Below are 24,433 nucleotides of genomic sequence, written 5' to 3'. Positions count from 1 at the left end.
TGTTTGTTCGCAAATTAAAGAACGAACGACTCCCTTCTGTTTGTATTGCTTTGACCGGTTCTAGTATTTTCCGTAAGAATGTTTTGCGTGTTATAATGAATTCGTTCTAAATACGAAACATTTATGTTTAACTAATTGAGTTACGATAAATTTGCTTTTATCTATCTAAATCCAATCTTTTCGATGAATTGACTTGCAAATTAATCTTACCGTACATATACTCTTAAACCACTGATTCCTAAAGTGGTCCAGGTAAACCTCCAGGGATCCACGTTAGCCTGACCAAAAAATTGGGGAGTCCATAATTCGTAAGCGAGGGTCCACGAAAATTTATCTGGTTTGATAGTAAAGTAGTAAAATGTTGACTTGACTTCACCTATCTAGGCAAATATCGTCTAAGGAGTCTATGAGAAAAAAGTTTGGGAACCTCTAACTTAAACCTTTAAATTTTAACCATTAAAAATAGTACCAATAAAATATATATTATAATAACTTCACGTACATTTAAAGAATCACTCATTAGAATAAAATTTACGCAGTACTAAAAATGATAGGTTCATTTGCTACACCTACGGGAATATGAAATTATCATTTGGGATTGAATTTACTTCAGTAAAGCACGCGTAGTTTACCAATGAAATATAATGTAAAGTGGTAAATTTAATCTATATATTTTTATTATATAAAGCTGAAGAGTTTGTTTGTTTGAACGCGCTAATCTCAGGAACTACTGGTTCGAATTGAAAAATTCTTTTAATGTTGGATAGCCCATTTATCGATGAAGGCTATAGGCTAAATAACATCACGCTGTGACCAATAGGAGCGGAGTATCAACGAAAAATGTAAAAACGTAGAAAATTTGCTCCTTTTAAGAGCTTAAGTTGCTTGCATAGCGTAAACTGCTAAAATTACGCAACAATTATGTATGACGGAATTGTTCCTTTAAAAAAGATCTAAAAATCATAAAGATGGGAATACTCGTATTAATTTCATTTTTCGTGTTCGTTCAGCAAAGTCAAATATATTATCTTTATTTATAGTTTTTAAAAAAAACTTTGAATCTACTTAATTTTACCATCGTTTCGGAAACATATCAGTGTAATGAAGAAGCGGCGTGAGTTATTCCCCCAGCAACACGTTCTGTCAACACAATAAACATAAAGAAATTGCTGGTAGTAGATATATTTTATATCCGCCGGATAGCGATCACCGTACACAAGTTGTTAAAACCCGCCATAGTGGCCCACGTAAGTGTGTCGCGTTCTGAGATCAGCCTATGTATAACCGGTTCCAAAAGGCCGGCATAATTGTGTCTACTGTCGAGGTGTAATCATTTCTCGTCAGTCGACATTCTATTAGTATCCACTCCACTTACCATCAGGTGCTGTGCGGTGACCTTTCCGTGCCCTTATAAAATAAATATCATTAAAAATGTTACGAAATAACATTATAAACATAATCATAATATCAATTCTATCATCCCTTAAAACTAGTCCTGGATTTGTAAATAGGCCGTACAGGCCGTGGCCGGGCGGCAGCCTCTTAGGAGCGGCAGATTTCAGAGGATGCTCACTCGATTTAATTAATCGTTCGTTTAACTTTAGTGTCTTCCATAATACAAACAAATGGAAAATTATTAAGTATTTTAGAAACCTACACACATAAACATGGGGCGGCGGAAATAAAGTGGCCTACACTGATAAAAAATATAAATCCAGCGCTGTTCACAACGTAATTTAGTATGGCTCATATAATACTCTAAATGTAAACAAATTCACGTACAATATTAACTTGTTACGAACAGACATAAAGTTGTATGCTTTTAAATACAAATGAATCTCACACAGGAGGCGGAGGTTTTACTTCAAATAAAGACCGGGGTTCGCGCGACACCTAAATATTTACTCTAGCCCACACTAAGTACAGTCGTCAACAATGTTACCACAGACGTTGGAACAAAGCGTGCCGTTATAAACTTTAACGATCAGGATATAATGTTTATATTCGAATGAGTTATGGAGGAAATATAAATAAATATTAGTGCGCGTTTGTATCGGAACATTTGTTACGAATGACGAGCGACACGTTTATATGGCGACGTTAATTTTGACACACATATTAATGTTGGTTTATGAGCGTGTATCAATCGTCGGTTAGAATGTAACAGAACGTGTATTCGTTGTATGTTTCGTAATGAAGACGTGAGGAAATAGATCGTTAAGTAATATAGGTATTAGTATTTGAAATGATATTCCTAGAAAGTTTTATGAAGTGAAACTTTCTTAGAATCTTTGTGATATGAAGTGAAAATGTGTCATGGTATTTGAAAATGGAATAGCGTTCAACCAGCCTGCTTTCTACATTTTGCATCCTTGTATTCTTCTGTTGGTATGTGTTTGCGCCTGCGCATTATAAAGCTCTAGTATGAAACAAGCGTGTTATATTATTTTGGTATTTTTATTTTTATTACTGCGCTCGCCAACCTGGAGACATGCGATATTAAGTCTTATTATGTCCAGTAGTTACACTGACTACAATGTCCTTCAAACCACAGTGACTACACACTGCTGTTTGGTGGTAGAAATAGATATTGCGATGGTATCTACACAGGCGTACTCTCACATATGAGAGACCTACCACCAGTATTTGGGATATAATGACAAGAAGGGTGAAATAGTTAATTAAAAAGTTTTTTGTACAAAATATGGCATTGTTTTCTCGGCATTGGCTGCCGTAAGCCACAACAAACTTGATATAAAGCCGCCTGTCATAAAACTAAAACTTAGTTTTGGACTTCACCCAACTTATCATAAGGTGATAGCGTAAGTAACCAAAAAGTTGATTATCAAGCGAAATGGAGTATTTCCTGAAACAATGAGAAAATTTTGATACTTTGTTGGCCTTTGTTGACCTTCGCCCTTCATCTTTCACCGAACAATGAAAATATAAAATCTTTTTCGACTTTTGTTTACGAGTGTACGTAAACAAATAATGGCGAAACGCACTAAAATCAACACAAAAGCCTTCTCTGATGCAATCGTCAATGAACAAAAGGTTTTAAGAAGTTTTTGTACTTGCATGTCACTTTCGCTGTTTTCTTGTGGCAAATATTGGAATATTTGTAATGGTATGTACACACTGTTGTCAATATCCATTAAGACTGGTCTTGAAATGACATTAAAGCAAATCATTATATTGTATGTGACCTTTTAATTGTTGTGAAACTGGATTTTTTCCGTATTTTTCGAGAATTTATCTATCAAATTTTTCGTTGTAAAATTTAAACCTAATTACTTAAAAAATAAAGTGGAATACCATTCGACTGATAGATTATCTTGTAGTTAATAAAAAAAACAAAAAAATGATATTATTTCAGTATTACAAAAATGCCATGGTATTTAGGCCTTTAATGAATTTTGAGTTAATATCGGTTTTGTTTATATTTTTGTACTCAAATAGACATTATGGAATTGCAAAAATATATTCTATTTACGCGAATTTAAGCTTAAATTCGATTAAATAATGTCACAAATATTTTATAAATTTTCACGAATAAATTTAATACGCATAGGATACCTTAATTATTAATAAACCCATGTGCCTACTGTATTTTATTTGTTTAAATAATGTTATTTATGTGTATGTACACACGAGTGCATATTACGTAATGGGCCGTTAAAACGCGCTTAATTCCCCGCTGGCAGAACGGACGACGTAATTCTGACTCTACAACAACAGTAACTGCCAATGAAACGTTTTTGTACTGCATTATACACATCGACTGTTGTGTGGTTACTTTACTTTTTGCTATTAAAGAAAGGGTTGTAGTTAAAGTGTAATTTTGGTGGGCGAGGCGCCACGACTGTCTGCCAAAGAATTTAAGAAAGAAATTTTCTAATGCACTGTACTTACCATCTGTATGGTGATTGCTGGTCAATAAAAACCTATCTGAAAGTGTTGTTTTTTTACGAAAAATCTGTATGAATTACGATTAGATAATCGTTGTTTGTTGGATAGTAAAAACACGTGTGTTTCGATTGTTTATAAATGAAAAAAATATTTCAAAATATAATATAGCGGAATGTAACAACTACCAATGAAGTACTATACCTTCAGATAATATAATTATATATAGGAATACCTGGAAGAATTTCATATTAAAATAACTTTAAAAATTCAAAACCCCTTAAATATACTATGCTCATTTCGTTTCCTTTTTACATTCCGTCGGTTACGTATCTTGTAATGGTAAGTTCTTTTCTTTGAAAGTCATAGTAATCGTAAAGTCTCCGGCGCGCGTGGGTCGGTAATCGCCATAAATCGCCGCGGGCGTAGTCGGGATGCGCGCTCGTGTGTACACAACTTTTTTGATTGTTTTCATAAGATTCGCTTTTGAACGTTTGAGTGTTTTTTTACTATTTCATTCATCTGTTCGTTTATAATATTTTTGGCAAAAATAATAAATTTGTTCTCTGGTACAGGAAACGGAAATTCCAACGCAGCTCTAAGAATTGCTCTCACTAATATATTGCGCTACAAATACCATGTCTAGAGCAAAAATATTTTTAGAGTTAAACTGCTCTGTGTATATCACAGTGAAATAATCCTACTGCACCTGATGGTAAGTGGAGTGGGGATCAATAGAATGTCGACTGACGAAAGATTACCCCTCGGCAGTCGACACAATTATGCCGGCCTGTTGGAACCGGACATACACAGGCTAATCACAGAACGCGACACACTGTCATGATCCACTATGGCGAGTTTTAAAACCTTGTACGGTGGTGTTATCTAGACGGCTATGAAACATATCCCACCAGCAAATAAAATTGTCAGAACAAAACACAGTCGTACTTCTACTAACTCGAAACAAAATCAATTTTCTGCAGACCAATATGTAAATACAAAACGCTCGCTGCAACCGCTGGTGCCGGTTTGCAACATAGAGTAAGTCATGTTTACCGTTTTATTATATTTACGATCGGCAACGAAGAGTAATGGCATATAATGTGAGACGATCCACCGCTGTTATTTATAATATTGCTTAGTAATTTTATAACCGTGCCAGTGCAACATACTATTTCGTGTCAATAAATGATGGGCTAAGCATATTAATTATTAATTTAAAGCGATTATTACATATGCCAATATGATGAAATAATTATAGCTACAGGTTATACAAAAATGTTTGCAGCTCCTAATAACCAGATACAATATGACCAAACTATGACTAAATATTTTGCGATATCCACGGTTTTATAACCGACTTCAAAAAGAGGAGGAGGTTATCAATTCGACGTGTATTTTTTTAATAATTGTTACCTCAGGACTGTCAGTACACCGACCCCAATATTAGTAATCAGTATATATCTGTTATGTGAAATTATTTTTTTCATTTTAAGTGGTTTTTTAAAACGGTTTAATTTTTTGTATTTTTTTTTTGTTTTGTGTTCGCGTGACTTATCCACGCTTTGTCGCTTTAGGCAATTATGAAATCTCATTAAATATGAGTAAAATACTAATACGGTTCGATGAAGAATCATTCGTATAACCTATAACCCATTTGTATTGACAGTCGCTATTGAATTTTTAGCATATTCCGACTTACACCGCTTTGCAATCGGGACGACGATTTAAAAACGTTTGCAACAGGCGGTTACAATATACCGACCTTGCCTCACCGAGTAACACGACATACAACGACCCTTTGTTCACTTCAAATAAGTATTCTTAAAGATGGGGCGGGTTGCGTACTAGATTCAAAGTGTTGAGTTTAGTGCGTTTTTGATTTGATGAAAATTTCAGTGGTGATTATTGCTTATTAAAATTAAACTAATATAAAATAATTTTAATTTAATTTAATTAGAATATGACACTTAAATTTGTGTGCTTATTATGATTGAATAGAAACTATTTTAGGTGTTATAAATATTTGTGCATCCTTGTAGAAAACATTGCATTTTGTTTATTGTTTATTATTTCCTTTTTCTTAGGTAACAATATGCCTACATAATAACACGATTTACCACCATTCAAAATATTTACGAACTGCATAAAAAATTTCTACATCTCGTTTCTAGACCTTATTATATTGTAACAAGGTAGTTATTTCCTCACAAACATGTCACTTACAATCCGCGCCAAATCTCGCGCACGTAAATAACGAAATCCTTGTATTCGGAAAACTTTGAAATCAAATATGCAAAATATAAAAGTTATTCGAGGAAATTCACAGGGCGACGTCGCCGGGTCGCCGTTCGGAGCATTTTCACATTTCCCGGGGCGGAAAATGTGTTTCGCGCGGATCGGTGAAATTTCCGCGAAACGTACGGCCGTAGGCATAATCTTCGGCCAGTAAATTGTCTAACACAGTGGTGACAATTAATATTTGATTAGTTATTTTAGGTGACACGATTGCGTAGTTATTTTGCGGTGCGACTACCGGGCTGAGGTAAAGGGTTCGAATCCCGGGTCGGGCAGTGGTATTTGGTTTTTTATTATCAGCCTGGAGTTTAGAATTTAGTGGTTAATGAATATGGATGAAAGCCACATAGATAAACCCATTCCTGCATTAAAATAGAACCAAATATAAATCCTAACACTATGTTAAGATACTAGAGCAATCTAACAATCAGTTGCCTTACGTTTATTAATGTTCCCGAGGATATTAGAAGTCCCCAAAACACGATTCTAATCGACTTTATTTCGTTTCAGGTAAAGATTCCAGTTGTTCATATTTCGGGAGGAGTAACGTCTCTAAGGAATATTTGGTAAGCTTTCGACATAATATTTTTATAGTCTGTCTTAATTTAACTAATCTACAATGCAGCCAATGACTGGACATAATAAGACTTAACATCTCCTATCTCAGGATGGCGTACGCAGTGGTATACCACACAATACTTTGTAATTTCAAGGTTTTGGATGGTGTTTCTATTGTTTGTTGGCGGTTGTATGGCTTACCATCAGGCGAACGACAAGCTCGTCTAGTCATTCAAAGCAAGAAAAAAAATCAATAGTGTGTAATTAAAGAGAAGCTTTTACCATCTTCTTTACTGTTAATGTATAATAAAACCAGTGTCCAGTAATTACTGCTTTTTTTTGCTTGCATTACCCACGGAAAACCCGTATGCTATGCAAATATAGCATAAAGACAATGATGATTACGATGACCGTCCCGACATATATTAAAGAATAAACTGCGTAGCTGACTGACTGACTTATTCAACGCACAGCTGAAACCGCTGGGTGCACCAAGGGATCTTAAATGATGTGAATAAACACTAAGAAAAAAAATTCGTAAATTCATTTCTAAGGAGTTAAAATAGGGTATAAAAAAAAACGACTTGACTGATTTTGAAAATTCATTAATTAATAGGAAACAGCATTACTTTTGAGTGCTATAGGTTACTTCTTATCCCGAGATTCAGCATCAATCCAGTTAATTATAGTATTATATCGTTATTAAGTGTGGACTTTTATATCTGTTATATTATAATATATATAGATGGTTCGTAACGTACATTAAAAGTAAATAGCACATTAACCAAGAAAATATTCCCTCTGGCAAACAAAATTAACCCCAACGTGTCCTGCGCAAACAAGACGTTCGATCAAACATAATTACTGATATAAATTCGCAACATAAACAGCCGGTATTAGCCGAAATCCTCTTAGGTGCGTCGCGGCGCGGCGTATCAATTATTACGTCATCAAAATGGCGCCGGCTAATCAAACGTTACGGTACGGGTAGTTAATTTGCTATTCATGGGGTTTTTACATACGCATAATCACTCCGTATTTTTTTTAAAGGGTAACTCGATGTATGATAAATTTTGCCATGTTAGGTTAGGTTGTAGGCAAGGTATTTTAATTCGGGCCTGATTGTGATATTGAGCAGAATTTTATATTACATTAGTAGAACCAAGAGTCGAATCTGAGACCTCAGTGTGGTAGTTGTGCTGCGCGCGGATCGCGTTTGTCTACGCCACTAAAGCATACGTTTTATGTGCGCTGGTTGCAGATTATGTACTTATCTTGGCATGGAAAAGTTACTCCATCTGGTGGTCAAATTTCAGAAACTATCTTTTCTTACCTATTTTAGGGGTTTGTTGTATGAATCTTGGTTTGTCAAAATTACTGCACCTCATGGTCAAATTACAGAGACTATCCTGCCCAAATACTTATTATCTATTACTGAAATATCTATTAGCCAAAATAAAAAATGGAACGCTTAACTTGACATTGAATGCCGATTCCTTCACTGAAAGTTGCGGTCAAAGTTACTGTTATTTTTGTCTAAACTATGACAGTTTTATATATGTACGCGGAAAAAGAAAATTCTACACTAGATGGTAGCAGGAGTGGGGTCGGTCTAGAATGTCAACTGATGAGAGATGATTATACCTCGCCAATCGGCACAATTATTTAAACCCGGATATACACAGTCTGATCCTGGAACACGACACACTTCTAGGGCTACTGTGACGGATTTTTATACCTTGTGTACGGTGGTCGCTGTCCGGGCGGATACAAATATTGTTCTACCATGGTAAAAGCAATAAAAGCGGCAATAGCCAGGTTGGTTGTGGAACGGAGTAGTTGGTTCAAAACCGAAGGGCACACACCAATGTCTTTTATAAAATTACGCATGTATTCTTTGTGAATTATCGTTTATTTTAACGGTGAAGGAAAACATCGTGAGGAAATCTGTATACCTGACAAGTTCTCTGTAGGAATCACAAGGGTATGTGACGTCTATCAATACACATAAGGCCAGCGTGGTGGTCTAAAGTCTAATTCCATTAATAGAGGAGTTTCGTGCCCCCAGTGTCCAATATTATTAATTATTAATTTTATGTCAATAGCAAAGTAAGTGAGAGTTTAAGGTAGCATATGTGAGAAGTAGGCATACAAACGGTATATAAATTAGGTATAACAAAAAGCAATTTACAAACAATTTCCAGAACGTCACGCGGCTCCGATCCTAACTTAAATAATGGAGAGTTTCCACAGCTCCCTCGTTAGTCGTAATCGTTCTTAAATTTATTGCATTAAAGTCGTTTCTAGGTGTGGAACTTGGAGGTAATTTGAACAATTTGCGTTCACGCGGACGACAGTGGAATGGACTTTTGCATTTGTACAGTGTAATTAGTACCTACAAACTCATTTATATAGTTGTTTTTGCGTCGTACAACATAGTGACTTTGCCTTATATGGGGTATAATCCAAATAGAATATCTATTGACGATAGATGATTACCCCTGTCACAATCATCCTGGCTTTCTCGAAACTGGGTGTATAGAGGGTGATTTCGAAATGCGAAGTACTTATTTGGGCCAGTATGGCAGTTTTTACACCTTATGTCCGGTAGTTGGTATCAAGACGGATACAAATATCCTACCACCAGATTATATATCATTTTATTTACAGTAGTATGGCAAACGAGTAGGTCACCTGATGATAAGTAACCACTGTCCGTAAACACCGCAAAACAAAACCAGAGGTCTTCGATGCCATTGCATTTGAGGTAGCATATTGTTTGTGCCTAGGCGAACATAATTGTGTAGGCATTCTCTATTCACCTAAAACATTGTAAAATATATTTTGAAGTTTGTAAACATTCAGTTTTGGATGGTCATTAAACATCAGCTCTTTGATCATTGTTTGCAATATCTTCATTCCAAAGGTAATCATGTATCACCTCAACAGTTGCAATAACTACGCCGGCTTGCTTAATTGCTTTACGTTTTTCCATAAACCATTTTAATTTGCGATCTGACAAAACGCACCGCACATTTCTATTACAAATAAACATTGTCATAAAATTTTGTTTGAAACACCATGTCATGCGCACCAAGGCTGCGTCATGTCTTTTTTCTATTTATTTATTACTTTTTGACTGGTGAAGGTAACATGAATGAGGAAAGGCCAAAGATTTGATTGACATGTTTTTATCTATATTATTAGTCTGTCGCTATGTCAAAGAATACTGCAAAATATTTTTTTTAGATAGCGGCTATCATTTTTGTAAGTATCGCCATGTAATTTTTTTTAACATATTGAGAATCGCCCGTAGATCCTAGTGCTTGATTCTTCAACTAATCCGACACCATTCGCATCATCTACGTTAACTAAATCAAGGTAGCAGTGATATTTTTTTATCACGTCACGTATTTATATTTAAATAATCGGCTCAGGTTACATTACCACTGGCTTGCTATTACAAGGTTCTATGTTTTATTTGATATACAAATTGAATTATACCTATCACATAATTGAAGTCTTTTCAGTCAAATTTCTAATAATCCAGAAAGATAAATAAAAACGGGATCATGTAATATAGTCCTAAATTTTTTTCCAACATGAACATTTTTGCAACAATAGTAAATATTAACATAGGACCTTGTAATAGTGAACCCGCAATTTATACCGAATATATCCCTGGTGGTAGGTTATATTTTATATCCGGCCGGATAGCGACCACTGTACACAAAGTGTTAAAACCCGCCATAGTGGCCGACCTCAGTGAGTCGCTGCATAACCGGTTTCAACAGGCCGGCATAATTATTGCGACTGCCGAGGGGTAATCCTCTCTCATCAGTCGACATTCTATTGGACCCAACTCCACTTACCATCAGGTGCAGTGGGGTTAGTTTACCGGCCCCGAATAAAAAAAGTTCGGATATACCCTCCCTTTTCGACAGTTAAAATATAACAAGCAATTACCAGACATAATGATTTGCAATTCCCATCTACACAGATATTCTATATTATCTATTCAATCTACAAACAGTTCCAAATGAAGTTCCCCCATCAATTTTACAAATAGACACAGATCCGAATCAATTTGTATACCAATCGTCCGGAGCGGTTGTGGATAATCTAGCTGTTGGATGAAAATAAACGGAATATTGTTTGTTCGGCTGCATTCTGACTTCGGCCCAAGTTGGAACACAGACGTGAAAAATAACAATAACATTCAGCGTGGATTTACGACAGTTTTCTTTGATTCAAGGTTAGTGTGTTTAATGGGTAATTAGATTCCACTGCGGTTATATAAAATATAAGAGAAATATTGCTTATTAATATTGTTGGCGGTGAAGATAAATATCCCGAAATATATTGAGGTTTTATTGGTATGTGAAGCTAACAGACTCCAATTAGATGAAATATCTAGAAACAAAACATAAATATGAGACTGGTAAACTTTTTCGAAGACTGCTTTATCATAATCATTATATTCCTTTTGTAATTTTCCTACTAGTAAGTACGTCGTAAGCTATAAAGTGTAGTGAGTACTCATTTAACCATTAATTTTATCTCCACACCACACGACTAAGTTCTCTTCACCGCACTTCACGTGAGGCGTGCGCCGAAAGAGGGTATTTTTATGGTCCTTCAAGCCGGATAAGATTTTACAGCGATGTTCTGCATGAAACATTATGTTCCATGTAACGTGTTGGGGCTTAATTAAATTACCTACGAATTTATACGTGTGCTTTCTTTTTAGTATTTACTTGAGATGGAGTCTCTTGAATGAAGGATACGTGTTAAAGGCATATAAATTGCTCTTTTGTATCAAATTGTCAACACGTACTAACGTGGTTGACTTGTATCCAATATTGAAATTGAATTCAACAGGAAACAACGTTTATTTTTAATAGTAATTGTGATCCTTTAGCGTCTTACATATATTATAAATGCTAATGTTTGGATGTTCGATGTTTGTTAGAATAAACGCAGAAACAATTGAATGAATTTGGGTAAAATTTAGCATACTGGTACACCATGTCCTGGATTTTTAAATTGATGAGTGTAACGCCGCGTCGCGTCGTAGTGTTTTAGGGGCTTTTGTAATGGGTAAGGTATTAAACGTCAGCGAAGACACAAGCAATGTCTATTGTCTAGTTGGATATAATGATGTAAGGGCTCGTAACAATTGATATCAAGAACTTATATCTAATATGTTATTGTTAGGAACTGAAGCGATAAGCGTAAAAGATGCAGAATAATTTAGAAAAATAAAATTTAAAAAAATTATCATTTGAACTTATCACATTATCAAAACAAAGAGACGAGACATGCATTCATATGCAATGCCATCATTCTAGAATATTCCAAATGTCTACCGAACTCGGCGCTATCTTCCATGAAATTGTTTGAGCCGAGCTCCGTCTGCTGTATCCTCAGTTTAGATCCTCTTCCCATATGCGGTCACGTAGGGAAGCCGAGCGTGGGGTGCACGTTGACTGATCTTGTAATATATCTTTACTGCATTGAGGCTGGTTAAGTTCACTTAAGTTTTTTAAATTCGGATTAATCTTTCAGTACAAATTATTATTATTTTTTATACGTGCTCAAGTGATCCCACTACAGCTGATGTACTATGTCGCGGTAATTTATATCTCTTAAAGTCAAAATATTCAATATATAAAATACCATTGACTGCCTCGGTGGCGTAGTTGTACTGCATGCGCGGTACGGCAGCGCTCTGAGGTCCTGGGTTTGAATCCCGGGTCGGGCACAGTGATATTTGGGTTTTTCTGCTCAATATCAGCCCGGAGTCTAGAATTTGTTCTCAATATGGCGATAGGTTCGCCCAATATCACATTCTGGGACGGAACACACTTGGCGAAAAGTGGGTGCCCTGGTTGCACCTTTGCATACCCCTTCGGGGATAAATGCGTGATGATGTGTGTGTGTGTGTATATATAAAATACAATTCATATTTTGGAGGTTAGAAAATATCTATAAAATATTACCGCATTCATGCCTAAACCATACAAAACACGTGTATATACTATAAATTACGTATGTTAGTGTTTGAACCTGTAGGGTTCCGCGCATGTAATAAATATTGGGTGTATACTCTGAAAATGCAATTAAATAATGTTGTTTTCATGTAAGATAATGTCGTGAGGTTTTCCATTTTTATCTCAATTCAAAGCGGCGATAGCCTAGTTGGTTGTGGAACGAACTGCCGAGACGAATGTCCGCAGGTTCAAAACCCAAGGGCACACACCTCTGACTTTTCTAAAATTGTGTGTTTTTTTTTGTGAATTATCGCTTGGTGAAGGAAAACATCTTGAGGAAACCTACACACCTGAGAAGTTCTCTATAGGAATTTTGAAAGTGTGTGAAGTCTACCAATCCGCACTAGGCCAATGTGATGGACTATGGCCTAATCCCTCTCAGTAGATGTAATAAAAAGGACTTGTGTATCGAAAAGAATGGTTGTTCACGCGTCGAAGCCGCGAGCAACACATAGTTAAAAAATAAACATAATATGCGGAACCCCCGATGCGCTATTCTACTCACACTAGCCACTCACATGTGATAGACATGGAGTCCGTATTTAGAATTCAAACAAAACAAACAAGAATCAGATTGATGCTATTTCGCGGATCGGTTTCCCGAAACCCGGAATTGTTTTAAAATTGTTAAAGTAATCCGACGCCGGGCGATTAAATAGCTCCTGTTTATACGTAACTAAATATTTAAATGGTTAAACGGATTTTGGGAATGTTCTGTGTTGAATCGAATGTCTACGCATCGCTGATTCTTTTGGTGTTGGGATTTTTATTGGTGTGGATTGCCGCTTGAAGTACGGTATAGGAAAACATTGTGAGGAAACCTGCATACCTTAGAATTTTTTTATAATAATTTTGAGGTTATGTGAAGTCTGCCAACCCGTACTAGGCCGGCGTGGTGGACTAAGGCCTAATCCGTCTCAGTAGTAGCGGAGGCACGTGCCCAACATTGGGTGAGTATATAATACACGGCTGATATTATTATAAACTATATTATTATATTATAAGATTAAAAAATAACAATCCAAGTAAAAGAAACGTAACAACTACAACAAAAAAAAAACAGTAATATAGTAATTGATTTGTTTTACAACAACGTAGAACAATAATATATACGAAATATTTCAATTTCATCAAACATGTAGAATGGCAAACAAAATAGCACATAAAACACGATCTTTTGTATGTATGCCGTGTTAACACCACACTCAATCATTCCTTTACCACAATAAAGCAAATGAAGTGTCGCGCAAACAACGGCAACTACAAAGCGGCGTCACATTCGTTTCATCTCGTTTACATCAAGACACGAGACGATAGATGCTGACGAGTTACTCATTAGTTGTCGCAAGCTTCGATGGCTGACACTTGTCTAGTACAAGGTTTATTGTGTTTAGGTTAGGTGCGAATTGATCGCGGCGCACCCTTACACTCTGATTAGATGTACGCTAGTATACAAGTATTAAAGTGTCTACTATAGCACTAAAATATTATAATATTGTACATTTATATTACATTACACCTTATAAGGAGGTAGTAGGTCTCTTATATGTGAGAGTCCGCCTGGGTAGGTACCATCGCAATGTCTATTTCTGCCGGCTAGCAGCAGTGTGTGTAATCACTGTTGTATTTCGGTTAGAAGGACACTGTAGTCAGTTAGTCACTGTTATGTTTCAGTTAGAAGGACATTGTAGCTAGTGTAACTACTGGATATAATGGGACTTAACATCTTATGTCTCAAGATGGCGAACGCAGTGAAATACCAAACAATACTGCGTGCCCTTCGGTTTTGAACCTGTGGACATTCGTCTCAACAGTCCGTTCCACTCGCAGCTAGGCCGCCACTTTTAATTGTTTTGGGTGACACTGCACCTAATATATAGGTAATATCTTGGAAGGGGGCACGTCCATTGTCCAGCAGTGGACTGAAACGGACTGATGATGATGATACCTAATATCATATGCATCTATCTATTTCTGCATTGATTATAAGTTACATATTTATATTAGCAATCAAATAAAAAATATGATCGAGCAATAATTGTAGATTAATATGTTTGTTTGTTACATTTAATTCCCCGTGTTACGTATGAAATACATGCAAATCTGGCCGTACAATATTTATCGTGATTGCACGGTGTCATAGAAATATGTTCCAATAACAATAACAAATACCAATCCTATCATAACTGTTTTTTCCTATTTTATTACGTAAATGGATGCAGAGATTCAGCCAATACAATATATGTTTTCAAATGGAGAGGATTTACGGTTAATTTTTATTTTAGGCTAATTGGAGGCTTGATGCACGGTATACATTTTATTATATGAAAAAACACTTCGTTGACAATGTCCATCCTTTAAAAATAACGAATAATTGCGAGTTGGACTCGCGCACCGTGGATTCCGTATTTTTTTTTTTTATTTATTTAAGTACATATTTACGGTTTTTTAGATTTTTTCTGTTACCTGTAGCTGTAAGACGTTATTTCATGACAAATTCCATTATCATAGATAAATGAGAAACCTATAGGTTTCTATTCCATTATAAAATAGCAAAGTATGCGAAAATATGCGACATAAACGTTTACATCTCTTGATCGCGCTGATTTAAAAAGTTAAATTTTTACACACCTGAAAAATCTCATAGACCCGAGTATTTGATATAAATTTCAACTTGATACCTCTACGCGTTCTCAAGAAAAAGGTTATAACAGACAGACAGACAACAAATAGATCTTATAATGGGTTTGAAATACGAAACCCTAAAACATCCATTATTAGAGTGATATAAGAAAATATATATTTATAAGAATATCTGTTAACATAGACGTTGCTCCAAAAACGAGCCTACTCATTCAATAACTGTAGTACAGCCTTCGTTGCACTGCAGCAATGATTTTAAGAATAGAAGTAGAGACACTAAAGAAAACAATATTTTACAACGGACTCACGTCACGAGGCAATTCTTTTGCGCTAGGTCTTCACACCGAATGCAAGCCCATACACGGGGGGATATATCTCATACCTTTTTTTTTTTTTTTTTTTTTTTTACGTAGGTAAATCGTCAGTTGACTATCTCCCGCCTTGGGATGGGCGGGAGGGCGTGTCAGACTTTTACCGACTAAGAACCTACGGTGTTCCCATCCTTTGCCTATGTGCCTAGGTCCAAGATCCGGTGGCATTGAGACCTAGGCAGGCACCGGCCCTAAAGGGCCCCGCAGATTACTCTGACACTGCTCTTCGAGGCGCGCGTGGAACACTACGCGCCGAACACACGGAGCCGTTGGGGTGTTTCGGGCGACGGGCTACCCAATGCTCGTCACCCGACGGTCCGCGCCTACGGAGGCCGACGATCCTCAGCAGACGTTCGACGCCCGCGTCTTGTGCGTCTGCCGTGGCGGATGGGACGTTGGGCGCTTTGGCGCCGTATCCGCTCCGCCACCTCCTTTGCGAGCATCACGTCCTCGCAGAAGGAGGTGACTGCGTCCCACTCTCTCTCGCCCCGGAGCATGGCTTCTACCAGGCCCCGACGCGAGAGGTCTCCGCCACCGATGGCCGTTGTGAGAACACGGCGGGGCTCAGCCCAAGCTGGGCACACCTCCACCGTATGCTCCACCGTGTCCTCCGGCCGATCCGCACAGTAAAAACACGCGGGCGTATCCTCCACCCGGATCCGATACAGGTACCTGCCGAAGCAGCCGTGACCGGTCAGTACCTGCGTCGTCCGGAATGAGAGGACGCCGTGACGTCTCGTCAGCCACACCTCGAAGAGGGGACTTACCGCCGCTATAGTGGCGTGCCCAGTATAGTGGCGTGCCCAATATATCTCATACCTCATGGTTGTAACTACACATAGACGCTAATGAAAGCTCGCAAACATTTCCTGGCCTTTTCCTCTCCGCCTCTCCTAAGAGTGTTCCTTTCCTTTCCTTCAGATATACCCCGCCAGGCCTTTGCAGTCTAAATCGGAGGGAACCAATAAAAAAACTACCTCACGTCTAACAGTCTATTGGATTAGATACTATTCGTTCTATGTATTCAATATCATTTGTTTCTATCTAGCATATAGTCAGCGATAACAGTACGCACTCAGCAACACGCCATTATCCAGGCTCCACGCTTCAATCCCTTTGCTTGCTCTGTCCTTATTAAGAGCACACACGCACGCTCCGTCTGGAGGCGAATTATCCCGTGAAAGTGCGGCGTTGCGGTTTGTGTGTACTTTGCTGAATTTAATGGTTGCTTTGTCGGATTTCTGAGCTCTTGTTGTCTGGTGTGTAGGTATTTTGGAATATTCGTGCGATTTTTTGTCGTGACGTTTCGCTTTCAGCTCGTAGAACGGTCTGATTACCGTGGAACTGAGTTAGGAAGATTTGATTTAAAAGTATTGCCTAATCGGTTAGTAGGAACATTATTCAAACACTGTCATTCATATTAAGATATTAAGACTGTAATTAATACTAAATAAATAGATCAGTTTTACTAAGCTCGGAACACATTTAGGCGTATGCAGGATTCCTTAAAACCACTTTAACTGTAAGCAAATTCATCTCTGTGACTAATTGAAATTCAACTCATAATCGTCGGCTTGTAGATGGCCTTATATCCCAAATATTAAACTGCCTGTCATTTGCCATCGCACATGTAAAACAATATCGCTAATACCACAGACTCGATGTTAACAAACAAACAATTTAGTTTTCTATGCTACAAAAGCTTTGGTGTATTTATATGCTCTAAAAGCAGATGTCGAACTTCATCGTTATTACTGAAGACAAATGCACCTATTGACTCGATATCATAAATAAAATTCATTTTAATTTCATTGGTCATTATAGAATTCAACGTATATTGAATAGACCTCACGGTATTTTCAATGCTTCAAGTAATCGGTAGTTGAAATGAAATTATTATCACAGTTCTGTACATAGATTTTAAGATTCGATTCCGTTCTGCGACATCATCTTGCTCTCACACCCACCACTACAACTCCTGTAAGCCAAGATCAGCAGTGGCACGCATTTTATGACACCGAACTGTTAAAATTGACGCGCCTCGCATTTCGTTGTTAGTCTTTTTTTTTTAATACGTGCACGGAAAATTGACCCCACTGCATCTAATGTTAAGTGGAGTGGGGGTAGAATGTCGACTAACGAGAGATGATTACCCCTCGGCAGTCGACACAATTATGCCGGCCTGTTAGAACCTGATATACGCAGGCTGATCCCAGAACGCAATGAACTTACGTGGGCTACTATGGCGGGTTTTAACACCTTGTGTACAGTGATCGCTATCCGGGCGGATATAAAATATATCCTACCACCAAATTAAAAAAAACTAAATCAAATCCCACCTAGCGGTTATCGCTTTCCATTATTTTCGCTCAAGTTAATTGTTGTGTCTAGTTGTAATAGGGCTTCAAACTTACTTTGCTTTTTTTTGTGTAGCATGATCTTATCTTTATTTAGTCTGTAGTCTGTAATTGTACCTAATAAATAAATAAGATAGACCACGTGGTCTACCTTTGCCTGCCTTTTGTGAAAAATAACAAATCGTTTCATACATTTCCCGTATTGGTCAAAGTAGAAAGCTTTAGTACATTCGCGTCTATTTCGTTGAAGTGGTAAGCTAGAAGCTGCGGACTCGGAAGTAAGCCCTTAAGGGGTGGTTCCAGTACATTTTCAACCGAACGACATATAAAGGGGGCTTACCAGTGGATATTTATGTTAACATAAGGCTCGTACAGTACAAACGATGGATTCCGGCCGGACATAGTTCGTTGGAACGACGTGGATATGTAGGGTGACCACGATTTAGTGGTCTTTTGGTAGTATTTTCGGAGGATATATTTTCGTCTCAGTTATATTTGCATAATCGCTGGTTACACTAAGTATTGTGCAATATTCAGAAGAAATGATTTAGCAAACTAATGTTTTTATGTATTTTTTAAATATCTTTACGTTTTAAAATTTAATATTAAATGAAATAAATAAAAATTGAATTTCTGTAAATGTATCTTTATTACTAATAACATAAGATCGGTGATTTTATATAGGTACCTATGTATATGTATAAAAAAACATTCGTTTGCTTGTAAATTGCGCTGCTGCCTAATCCTTTAATGATAGAAGTATGAACATACTTAAGGCTATTAAAAAAGAAAAATAAAAACATGTTATAATATCCGGCCATATCAGTAACCGATGGAGCGCGTAGTATTAAAGTAGTTAGTGCCAACAGACCGCAGTGGACTGGTCGAAATCACTTGAAGAAATACCTTCTGCGGCCGTTTGCGATGGCCACTCGGATGTCGCGGTGACACGACGCTCTAGTATAACAGTTTTGTTAACCAAACGTTATGTGCCAAATGTACGGGAATATTTAGTAAATTCAAGCAAAAACATAAACAATAAGGAACAGGTTAGTGTGGTGTTTTGTGATGTATTTTGATCTATTCAGAAATTCTAGTTTTTTTTTTGTATTGTTTTTAAGTAACTACTAGCATGATAATGGGTAACCAGGTACTTCTGATTTTTTTTATACGTACACAGCAATGTGACCCAGATTATTTTTTATTAGTCGGACAGCGTTTCGCCTTATACAAGTGCACACAATTGAATGTCTATTGAAATTAATGCCTTGGGTTTTTATACCCGTCATTTAACAGTTGGATGTCATGTCACGAACAATCAACGTCGAACCATAGGCAATATTGATACTGCTGGCTGGCTCGAGTGGAAGTTGCGGCATTCAACCTCCGTGGCATGGCTTTGGCTTTGGCTTTGGCTTTGGCTTTGGCTTTGGCTTTGGCTTTGGCTTTGGCTTTGGCTTTGGCTTTGGCTTTGGCTTTGGCTTTGGCTTTGGCTTTGGCTTTGGCTTTGGCTTTGGCTTGGCTTGGCTTGGCTTGGCTTTGGCTTTGGCTTGGCTTAACACGTGGCTGCATGGCTGGCTTTGGATTGGCTTGGCTTGGCTTGGCTTGGCTTGGCTTGGCTTTGGCTTTGGCTTGGCTTAACACGTGGCTGCATGGCTGGCTTTGCTTGGCATGTGCTGCGTTGTAACAATATATAAAAATGAATCCCTATTTCCCTTGGTCACGCCATCACACGTGAACGGCTGGATCGATTTCACAATTTTTTTTTGTTATGTTTGTTATTGTCAGGAGAAGGATCTTTTGAAAGAAAGAAATAAGGACGTTGAGCGGAACGTTAGAAATATTTAAGAAAAGTTAATTTCAGCGATTGACAGAATGCGCGCTGCAAATTCATAGTTAAGGCGGGACAACGTCTGTCGGGTCAGCTAGTTATATGTGAAAGTAAGAAATAAACTATTTGGGTAGTACAACATACTTTATATAGGTACAAAAAATATATATTTTTATAGAGACATGGGTAATTAAATATCACGTTGTCTGCATGGTATAAGTCCCACCACAACAATGCCAAATGGACCTATATCAGCATATGCCAAACAGTAAAAGCTTTGTGCTGATTTTTATCTAAACCTTTGAGCAACGTCAACCAAGCAAATAAATACACATACTAGCGTTTCTGTATGTGTGTTAAGTCTTTAAAACAAAAATAATATTTATACCAATATGATATAATATTTTAGCCATACTTCCTTATACCCTTAGCCTATCTAATGAGAGCAATCAATTCATATAAATTACACAACATTTTATTAACTGACGTAACCAGCAAAAGCGTCTGTTATACGCACGTAAACCGAATCGCTTTTTTGATGTTAATTCCGTACCATGATTTACATGTCACGCATAAGTCTTGCCGTGTATAAACCGTGTCAATACGAACACCATAGCACTAAACGTATGTGGTGAGAAATCAGTCAGTATAAATGGTATAGAAATCTAATATTACTAAATAATTGATTTCCCCGGAACTTGTTTAATCATACGTTATCAAAATTAATTATTGGAAATGTTTCACGCCAATAAATCAACGAAAAATATATTTTGATATATCATAAGTAACAGTGGCGAAGTTCTATATAACCCAATTTCTACCGGCTTCCCTTTATGAGGAATTTATCTATAATCTAATTATCATTAGAATGATTTGTAGACCGCATTTATGCATATTAGTACCTACATGTTGTGTCGGGTTCCTTTTCGAATTTCACCTTTCGCTACTGGTAAGTAATTGGCTGTGCGCGGTCATACGATTATATAAAATCTCACATTCATTGACTAGAAATACTCAAACCAATGAAACATTTAATTGTTCCAAACTATTGGATTTTTCTGCTCAGTATCAGCCCGGAGTTTGATATTTGTGCTCGATATAGCGATAGGGTCGCCTCTCATACCATCATTGGTCGGACATACAGTATAAAAAATACTGCCCTGGTTGCACCTCTGCCTATGCCTTTAAGGATAAAGCGTGATGTTTCAAATATAATTTGCTCAAGCCCTAATTCCTATGTTCGTAACCACGCGAATTCCGCGTGTGTATACAGAATCGAGGCCACACGTCTCCCCAGACACATGTTTCCGTGGCATCGCGTCAGAGATTCTATGTTTGATCGGAAATTTTCTTGTTCCAAGACGTTAATGGATGCGGGTAATCGATTTCAGCGAAAATGTTGGCTATACTCTAAAATATTTGGTTTACTTTATTACATATATTTTATGAGCTTTGTGGTGTTTCTATGAATGTATAATGAAAACTTGATATTTATAGCTATATGGAACAGCTGTTTCACCCGTCCGAATGGCTCTATATAATGAATATTGCTTCAGGACATGTTGGTCATGACTATATTTGTGCGAAATTTCATCCAAATCTCTTCCGAAGTTTTTGGAATTACTTCTAATAAACATCTAAACAATTTTACAACAACTTTTCCATTTATAATAAAGTATTTACTAAAAAAGGCTCACCAGATTAATTGTCTGCTCAGTGGGGTGATATTAAGACTATCTGGATTTCAGTCGTGTCAGTGTCTTTATTACCAATGTAAAGGAGATAAAAAAATATCAAGTATCAAATTCAGCCATCCTCGGACATTTTGTGAGGAACCCTACATATCTTCTCATACAATTGTAGTATGCCAACACACGCTAACCCAAGGCGGTGGACTAAGGCCTACACCTTCTTAGTAGTAGAGAAGGCCCGTGCTCTACAGTGGGCAGATAATAAACGGATCTTATTGTTATAATTTCTCCCACATATCTATCAAATGAATAGAGAGAGAGAGAAGTCTCGCAAAAGGCGCAACCACTCCGTCAGGAGTTTACGTCTGAGAACAAGAAGCTATCAAATGTAATTTTCTCTTCCTAATCGTTGATGTCTGATCCTCGCCCAGTGACCGTCCTGAGCCGAGGTTCGTATCCCGTTAATGGGTTGCCCTTAAGCATGGTCGCTTAATTTTCAAGGGTTGCGAGCGCCTAAAGCGCTCACCCTAAAGTCCGATGTGTTTGTATAAACCGACCTTTAATAATATAATAATAATAATATCAGCCCTGTATTATATACTGTCCCACTGCAGGGCACGGGCCTCCTATAACTACTGAGAGAGAGTAGGCCGGCCCTTGCCAGGCTAAAATGCGTAGAGTCATTTAAAAAAAAATGACATTTTAACACTAGGTTGCACTCTGATGTAACAAAATTTGGTAACCGCACATTGATGTCTTCTATTCCCTATTTTTATTTGTTTAAATACCCATTCTTTTACCCCTTTGTAGCTGTAAAGTAAGTGTATTAAAAGTTCCATTCGTCGTTCAGACCTTACGTTTTATTTTATTCAAGCACTAAACTAGACTTAACGAGTACAACAGAATGTGTTTATTCCCAGCACAGACTTAGTACTAGCTCTATAAACTTTTTAATTTGTTGTTTATATGGTAGGTACAGTATGGTATAGGAGTTAAACTGGTAGGCTATTAGATGGAATAGAAACATAGTTGAGTTTATGCAAGTATCTGTTTATACATTCTTCATTGCAGTCCTGGATTTGTAAATAGGCCGTATATGCTGCGGCCTATGAGCGGCAGTCTCTTAGGGGCGGCGGATTTCAGAGGACGCTCACTCGATTTAATTAATCATTCTTTTAACTTTAGTGTCTTCCATAACACAGGTCGACAAAAAAAAAATTTTTTTTTGTGTTTCTGTTCTAATGCTTGAATTCTGATTCGAAACATCAAAAAACACTCGGATATCCATTTTTAACTTTTAAAGTTTGCTTTTGTCTGATTTATGTTGATAAGTACGTTTTGAAGATTTTAATTGATTCTTATGAGCAATAGGCGGTAGCATTTTGATCATTTTAATTGCAAATTGTGAATTATGTCTGAACAGCAGTAGTGAGTGTTTACTAGTCTATTACTATTTAAAAAAAAATATATTTGAGTTGTAACAACCGACTTTTTATGTCGTACTTGGTTAGAAAATGGTACCAAGAAAGTGTAAACAGGATGTTGATTAATTCTGTTTTATTTGCGGTGAATTTATTAAACTAAGAAGCAAAAAATTTGCTTTGGCAACGATTTTGAAGCATTGCGAAGCCTATGACGCTTATTATAACCTCAAAATACGGAATCAAGATAAGAAATAGGTGCCTCACGGTGCTTGTGTTAATTTCAAATTGGAAAATATAATGTGGAAGTGAAACCAATAGTAGAGTCTAAATAAATATTGATGCTACCGTTACATATAAAGTTAGGGCTAATGAAGCAATTTGTGTAAGCTCTAGATCATAATTCTGAAGCTATTGAATATTTAAAGTGATTTTTTCCCAAATTATCTGAAGTTAAAGTTAAAACTGGTATTTTCGTTGAACCACAAATAAAACAAATAATGAGCAGCGTAGATTTCACAAAATTCCTTATTGCTCATGAAAAATAATCCTGGAAGCGTCTGAAAGCAGTAGTCAGTTGTTTTTTTGGAAATAACAGAGTCGACAATTATGAAGAGTTCATTGAAACTATGCTTGAAAGTTTTAAATTGATGGGCTGCAGAATGTCCCATAAACTCCATATGCTACATGCTCACCTGGACAAATTTAAAGATAATATGGGTGCCTATTCAGAGGAGCAGGGAGAACGTTTTTACCAAGATGTGATGGACTTTGAACGACATTACCAAGGGCAGTACAACGAGAGTATGATGGGAGATTACATTTGAGGATTCATATGCACACAAACATAAAAGTTCCATTAAAAAAAAATTTTTTTGGACATGATTTTTTGTTATTTTCTATTTGTTTGCTATTATTAGTCATAATTCTTGTATAAAAAAGACTTTGATAGTCAATAAAAACTTTTTTATCGTAATTTTAAATAAAATTACATAGAAAGTATAAAAATTTGTATGTGTTTTTTGAAACTCAGTAAAATTGCTCTAGTTTCTACAAAAGCAAACTTTGATCGGAACAGTTATTTTTTTATTTATTTGTAACATAGGAGAAACCAAAATTTCACATTCAGGAGCCAGACTCAAAAATCGAATACAAACAAATGGAAAATCATTAAGTATTTTAGAAACCTACATACAGACATAAACCTACTTACATGGGGCGGCGGAAATAAAGTGGCCTACACTCATAAAAAATATAAATCCGGTACTGCTTAGTAGTGGTAGGCCGGTTGTAAACTGTGAGGG

At 36.9% G+C, this 24,433-nt stretch overlaps 1 protein-coding gene across 3 annotated transcripts in view; it reads left to right on the top strand.

Moving 5' to 3' along the window:
- The window catches only part of LOC115449328 (RNA pseudouridylate synthase domain-containing protein 2), a 494,984-nt gene that overhangs the window by 211,089 nt on the left and 259,462 nt on the right, over nt 1-24,433 (top strand). The window contains exon 1 of one of the 3 annotated variants that reach the window (XM_037442071.1): nt 6,754-6,770. The exons of the other annotated variants lie outside the window; for them this stretch is intronic. The gene's annotated coding sequence lies outside the window, so the exon portion shown is untranslated. Of the gene's footprint in view, nt 1-6,753; nt 6,771-24,433 lie in introns of those variants that run through there. 3 annotated transcript variants of the gene reach the window in all.

This window comes from Manduca sexta, chromosome 23 (genome assembly GCF_014839805.1).
Source record: "Manduca sexta isolate Smith_Timp_Sample1 chromosome 23, JHU_Msex_v1.0, whole genome shotgun sequence".
Classification (NCBI taxonomy): domain Eukaryota; kingdom Metazoa; phylum Arthropoda; class Insecta; order Lepidoptera; family Sphingidae; genus Manduca; species Manduca sexta.
The sequence above is the reverse complement of the archived record's forward strand: the minus strand, read 5'-3'. Positions and strand labels throughout refer to the sequence as shown.